Genomic DNA, 7,452 nt, shown 5'->3' on the forward strand with positions numbered 1-7,452 from the left:
CAGCTCCGAACATTTTCAACTACCTCAGTTCATTTCATTATCATTTATTCTTGGAGTATGTATGCTACTGTTTGCTGTGTCTGCTGAGTCCCTCTTCTCATAACCCCATGTGGGCATCTGTTGTAAGCTTACACTTCTGCAGTAACACGATCCAAATATTTTGAGATGATATTCACAACCTTCCAATGCAGAATGCACAGTTTAGTGAGCATTGTTCCCTCCATTTTATATGAAATAATTCATATTGTGTCAAATCCCTGATCTGAAGAGAATTCTGAGAATGATTTTTATATAATTAAGGTTGGGATGAGAAAAAGTCAGGAGAAAGCACCTGCTCAAACCACCTGACCAACAACGTTTCACAGAAGGTAAACATTTTTTTTTATAAAAAGCCTTTGGTAAAATGTTACCACTATGTCACTACTATTAGCACTAAGTTTCAAGGCTTAGAAAAACCCTAACAATCATTATCAAAGGCCATCATATTAAGATGTATGTTTTCTCAAGCAAATATCTTCAAGTCTTCTGGCTTCCATTCCCTGTACTGTCTCTAAGCTACTGAACCCATTTCTTTTTATATTCCTGGGGTTACCACTACCACCCACCAGGTAAGTGAGGAACTCAATCTGTCCCATCAGCTGAGAGGACGTGGAATTCTTGCCCTTGTCCTGGACTCTAACGCTCGTTCATGCAGCCCGGGACCACCAGACTTTTTTAGCTCACACGACTCCTCTGAGTTCTGATGTTCAGTTACCTTCAACCTTGAATGCTTCCCATGCATCTGGCGGCCTGGCCTCCGTAGACTGCAGGGGACGTGACTCCTGCAGTAGAGTCACTGTGATGCCAAAGGACATCTGTGGAGGCAGTCTGAGGGTGAGATCCTGAAGTGGCCTACTGCTTGGTCTTGAGTCCAGGAAGTGGTCACAGAAGGAAATGGAATGAGCCTAGGACTCAGCCAGGCAGGCTGTCATTTTTCCGGGGATTGGGCCTCGCGTGTATAAACACTGAGTACACAAACCGTGTGGTCCAGACAAATACTGCCGAAGGGAAGGGGAAGATCTAGGGGTTGAGGTTTGTGGGCAGACTCATGTCTCATCTGGCCTTGAGGGATGAGCTTGGCATGTGCACAGAGCATTTGATCAGCAGGTCTGCGTGTGGGTGAGTGTGTGCTGGAATGTGCGGCGGTGAGTGCTGCCATTTTGGTATGAATTGGTAGGTGGGGTGGTCGTCAGAGGCCGAGGGTCAGCTGGGGGAAGGAAGGTAAGGCAGGGAATATTGATAACTGGCTGATGCCTAGGAAGGGAGGTGGAGGCCAGCAGAGGAGATGATGTAAATGGCCACTGCCCACCAAGGGCTTTGACGTGCAGGCTGTGTAACTGTGTTACGTGGGTTATCTCATTTGATCCGCATGTGTCCTGTGAGGTGGAGAGTGCTGGTGTCCTCCTGTCTTAGAGGAGGAATCCAAGGCTAAGGTTGGTTAAATAAGTGTCCCCGGTTATAGAGACAGCCAGTGATGAAGTATTGATATGAGCCCAGGGCTCGTGCTCTTAATCACCATAAGACCCAATGCCTCAGAGGACTGGGTGACTCACCCTCATGCTCCTGGAAATTAAGGCATGTGTCATCTTGGTCATGGCTTTCCATTGGCCACCATCTTCTGAGGTCAAACATTGTTCATTCCACAAACTCTCATGATATTGCCAGTCCCTGGCCTTGCATTGTAGGCTATGGACATCTAGGTGAATCAGATGGACCCCTGCCCTTCAGCGGGTGACAGTGCCCGCAAGGAGGTCACAGGAAGGAGAGGTGTGTCAAGATATAATTAACATGCAGCAAAGGGTGATTCATTGGATGTTTCTAGAGGGTGCTAGGGAATCTCAGAAGATGGAGTGGCCGGTTCCAGGAGAGGGAGCTGGTGGGGAGGCTTCGGAAAGAAGGAAATATTTAAAATAAGTTTTGGTGGAGGATTAGTTAATCAGACAGAGACGGAGGCACGAAGGTGTTTCACATCAGAGGAACAGTGCTCCAGGGCTTTGGAGGTGAAGGGTGCGAGGCAGATGGGGGCTGGAAGGCAAGCCTCAAATGTGTTCCTGGTGAGTCCAACTCTGCGGTTAAATGCATGTGGACTTCATGTTGCCCTACAATCCTCCTGGCAATTCATAAGGCGTGCGAGCATATCAGAGTCTCTAAGAAACATTACAGTAAACCAGCCTGTATACATCTTTGAAAGTAAGGCTTTCCCATTTTAATTGTCTTGCAGAATCCTTTGAAATAACTTTTATTTTTCATTTCAAGAATTCACACTTTTCATAGTTTCTCATTCTCAGCTGAGTTCCTTGCCTGTTTACTCACAAGAAGATATTTTTCTCTAACCCTTCGGACGTGCGTTTGACGGCTGCTTTAATGTTTTTTTTTTTCCTAATTCAAACATCTGATCCATCTTAGATTTGGTTTCAATTGACTGCTTTTTACAATTAAGTTCTGTGGCTCACATTATCCTGCTTCTCTGTGTGTCTAGCACTTTTTGATTGTTTATTGGACATTGTGCTAGTCCATTTTAGAGAACGCTGGTTTCTATTATATTTCCCTGAAGAGTTTGATTTCTTGTTTTGCCTGGATGATTAATTAATAGCTGATCACCATGAATTGATGTAGGGTTAGTTTTTATGTTCATTAGTGCCAACATGTAGAAAGTTCAAGACATCTTCCAATCCCTTTGAACTTGGCAGATTCTTATTCTCAAAATGCCTTTTCCCACGCAGGCCTTGCAGGACTTGGCTTTAGACTTCATTCAGATGGGTTCAGAGGAGACATTACTCCGGGGCTTTTCCAGGGACGGGCTTCCCAGCTTCTGCTGGATACGAGGAATGTTAATTAGGTGAAAACAGGTCTCTACTCTGACAAGACCGAATTCCCACGTCCTCAACTCCCAGTTGGCCTCTGGAATCTCTGTCCAGCTCCTACACCATTGCGAGTCCTATCTAGTAAGCCCCAGGCGGTCTTGCCCTACACACAACACACCCTCCCTCATCATGGGATTCCCCATGTGGACTTTTGGGGCTCCTCCCTCTGCTCTCCCCCTTCACAGATTCTAATCACCCAACTGCTCCAGACCATTATTTCTGCCTCCTCAGCTCAGATGGACCACAGCATTTTGCCTGGATTCTAGTTCTTTGTTGTGATCAACTGGAAATCTTTCCCCAGACAGGGATCTGTGAGTTTTCCTTCTTCCAGGAAAAAGTCTTGTGCGCATGCTCTGTGCCTAAGAACTGTTCTTCCATATTTTTGTCCAGTTTTATGGTTGTTTCTGGAAGGAGGGCTACTGTTATACCACTCACTCAATTACGGTCAGACACAGAGGTTCAATGTAATACTTTTAAACAGCACACGAAACCAGCGACCCAAAATACACCTTGAAAAATACTGAGGTACGTTTATGTTTAGTCTAAACCACCCTTTCCATAATAAGGAGTCCTGAAAGCAGGGTCTTGCTTTACATGTCCTCCTGGATCCCTAAGAGACTTCTTAAACTTCTGTGTTAGGGTTTAGATACAAGGTGTCCCCCCAAAGCACATGTGTGAGACAAGGCAAGACTTTTCAGAGGTGGAATGATGGGTTATGAGAGCCTTAATCCCATTGGTGGATTAATCCCCCAATAGGGATCAACTGGGCAGTGACAGTAGGCAGGTAAGGTGTGGCTGGAGGAGGTGGGTCACGGCGGTGACTTTGGGGTTTATTTTTGTCCCTGGTGAGAGGAATTCTCTCTGCTTCCTGATTGCCATGTCCTGAGTTGCTTCCTCCTCTCCGCTCTTCCACCACGATGTTCGACCTCAGCCTGAGCCCCAAGGAATGGAGCTGGCTGTCTATGGACTGAAACTTATGACACCTTGAGCCCCCAAATAAACTTTTCCTCCTCTTTTTTTTTTTTTTTTTTTGGTGCTGGGGATTGAACCCAGAGTCTTGTGCCTGCGAGGGAAGCGCTTTATCAGCTGAGCTGCACCCCCAGCTCCGACACTGTTCTTGCAGGGTCTTTTAGTCACCCCAGCAACAAAACTAGCTAAACACCTTCCTACCCCACAGGGCTGGCTCCTCCACTCCCTGGGTTAGGTTCTACTCCTGCCACTCTGGATCACCCGGCACCACTGCGTTTCTTCATAGCATTTGACACTGCCTATATTACCTCTTCATTTATATTCCCCCCAACTTAGAGTAAGTTCCACGAGAATGGAGACTTGTTTTTTATTCCAGAGCTGGGGATGGAACCCAGAGTCTCACACATTCTGGGTGAATACTCTACCACTGAGCCACATCCCTAGCTGAGAGCAGGGACTTTGTCTGCTTTGGTCACTGCTATATCTGGGGCACACAGGACACTGCCTGGTTCTCAATAAATTAAGTTGAGCAAATAATATGAATCATAGTTAACGCATTTCAATTTAATTTTTGTGAGGCAGTTTAAAGTAAGAAAGACTGAAAAGGGTATCCCGAATTGCAAACGTATTGGAAAAAATTTGAAAATTTTATTGGCTCTTTTATGAACAAAGACCATCAATGCAAAAGCACTTGTATGTTGCTTCCCAAACACTGGGACCATTATCCTGTGGCTCTAGGTGAAGTTACCCAAGCTCAATCACCTTCTCTCAACAGGTTAATTTCAATAAAAATCCAAACAGAAGACTGTATAAAAATGAGAAAAGAACAATGCTATTCTACAGTCTGTGTCTTCCAGGAAAAAAATCTGTTTTCCTCTCTTTTTTTTTTTTATGCAGATACCATGGCATTCAGAGGCAAAGACAGCTTGGAAGTTTGAGAGACACTGTTTTGTGAGGTTTGCTCTGGACGTTGAAAAATGTGTGTGGAGAGGAAAGCCTCTTGTGTCAGCGTTCACATGAAATGACACAAACTCTAGACCCTTACAGGAAGACGTCACCACAGGGGAGTCTGCAAAGACACCGCTGTTCTGGGTACTGGAGGTCTTGCCAAACCAAAGGGAGCCCCTGGAGGCAGATGTGGGGTCCAAGAACCCAGTGCGGTTTAGTTACACCTTCTCTGTAACTTGTCACCCTGGCCTTCCCCACCCCCACGGGCTACTCTGTTGGTTTCTGTTCCAGGAGCCCATGCTCTGGCATGGGGGGCATATTCTTCTAGGTTGCGGGGATCAGCATCTCAGGGGGCATTGGTTCTAATTCTCACCGCTTCTTAAAGATCAAGAAAGGCCGTCAGGCACTTCCACTCTGGGGGATTGTACAATGAATCCAAATGCATTCTGCTGTCACGTATAAAATAACAGAACAGACAATTTTTTAAAAAGGTGAAATTCCAAAACAGGGTTATGAAAATTGTGTTATTTTTAAATGGTTTCACTGAACACATGAATGCTTTTGAAACAAGAAAACGTAATATGATATCGTGAGGCTATTTGGGGTACCTCTGTGCTTGTGTACAGAACCTTATTTGGAGATAATATTGAAAGTCTAAGCTTGGTCCCTTCAGGAACATTGCTCTCTCCATAATGATATGTCCACTCCCCTGGACATTGCTGAAGTTTTTTGCTGGTCTGTCAGTGATTCCAGTCTCTTTGACCTTCACTGACTCTGTGGCTACTTGGTACAGAAATAGATGCCTCAGGTAGTAAGCCTTGTTGGTTAGGAAAAATGAATGATTTGATCAGATTACCCAGTTCTAGAGAAATGACTAAAGTCTTCCAACCAAATTATTATTATTATTATTATTTTACCGACTGCATTTTGATTCATTGTACACAGATGGAGTACAACTTTTCATTTCTGTGGTTGTACACGATGTAGATTCACACCATTTGTGTAATCATACATGTACATAGGGTAATGAGGTCAGTCTCAGTTCACTATCTTTCCTTCTCCCATCCCTCCTGCCCCATTTTCCTCTACACTATCCAAAGTTCCTCCATTCTTCTCTTACTTCCCCCACCACCCCACCCCCATTATGTATCATCATCCACTTATCAGAGAAAACATTCGGCCTTTGGTTTTTTGGGCTTGGCTTATTTCACTTAGCATGATCCAACCAAATTATTAAAAAAATCTATTCTTAAAATCTCTTTACCTGCTATCTATAATAAAAGTGGACAAAAGAGTAAAAGCAGGGCTCATAAAAATGACATACCAAAGGGTATTCAGGGTTTATGAGCTAAACCTCAGTGAGACCACAGCTATGTGCACACAGGGGCTTCTGGGAAATGCTACGGCTTAGAGTGAGAAAGTGATCGGACTGGGAAACAGGCAGAGCAGCAGTGGTTGAGGATCTTCGTTAACTAATTCACCTATCTATCCAATACAGGCTTACTCCTCCTAACCATCCATTCATCCACTCATCCATCCAGCTGGATATTCATAGAGCGCCTGCACCCGGCCAGACACTGGACCAAGTTGGGGGCTCCCGAGACTGGGATAGGAGCTCAGGGGACTTATTCGGCTTGGGGATGGAAACAAAACCTACTATGGCAGCCCAGGATGCCAGTGACCCAGCAGAGGTGAGCACAGAATAGGCGACTAACTTGGTATGGACAAAAGCCATGATGCAATCCCTAGTTTCCTTTCACTTTATCTTCAAGAAAAATGCCATTGGAACTAGAAATATAGAATATTGGTTAGAAGAAACTGAGGGCTAAGCTGTCAGAGGAAATCTGGGAGAAGCTCCTATATATTGACTCTAAACTAATTGAGATTTCTTTGATTATTTTATGAGGTGTCACGGGGGTAAAGGTTTTCTTTATTCTGTGTATTTCTAGGGGGAAAAACTAGGACCCAGAGGAAAAAATAAGAGGGAGATCATACCTTAGTATATGAAGGGTTTCAGGTAAACATGTCCTTGTACTATAAGTTATTTTTTTACCCTGCAAAAAAATTGGAACATGCAAGAAAGGTATTAAATGAAAACTCAAACCCAGTCATAAACATTGTTGACAGTGTGGTATTTTCCCATGCTGTTCTGAAATGCACCACATGTTCAAGATTATGTGATATATGCAAATTTTATCTTGCTTTTTTACTGAACATTATGCATTCCCCACACCATTATAGATGGCCACAAAAAGTACTTTCGGTGTTCTTGGTACTAGCCAAGATGGAATAGCTGTGTCCCACCAAAGTCTCCCTCACGACCAAAGCACAACTAGCGAGCACAGGCAGACTCTGCACCAGGCAGATTGACAGAGGACTTCGGGACTGAGATACAACATGGCGGTGAGTTTCCTGGGTCTCCTTTTTGCTCCCCATATCTGCTGAGTGGAGTGGTGGTGAAGCCTGCAAACTGGAACCACCAACAAGCAGAGCAAAGGGAGCAGCAAAGAGTTAAGAAAAGCCAATTCCCCCTTCACTAAGGACCAGGAAAAGAGAGGATGAGCCGACAAAATATCTGTTCTACTCCAGCAAAAGCCCAATGGAAGAATACGCCCATCTAAGGGTCCCCCCA

At 44.6% G+C, this 7,452-nt stretch overlaps 1 long non-coding RNA gene across 1 annotated transcript; it reads left to right on the forward strand.

Annotated features, from left to right (window-relative positions):
- The first annotated feature begins 4,860 nt into the window (after positions 1-4,860).
- Positions 4,861-7,160, forward strand: LOC306644406. The gene is made up of 3 exons (XR_013759367.1): positions 4,861-4,964; positions 6,362-6,511; positions 7,062-7,160. It is a non-coding gene; the product is annotated as an uncharacterized lncRNA (long non-coding RNA).
- The last annotated feature ends 292 nt before the right edge of the window (positions 7,161-7,452 follow it).

Source organism: Sciurus vulgaris (assembly GCF_902686455.1).
Source record: "Sciurus vulgaris genome assembly, chromosome: 14".
Taxonomy (NCBI): Eukaryota; Metazoa; Chordata; class Mammalia; order Rodentia; family Sciuridae; genus Sciurus; species Sciurus vulgaris.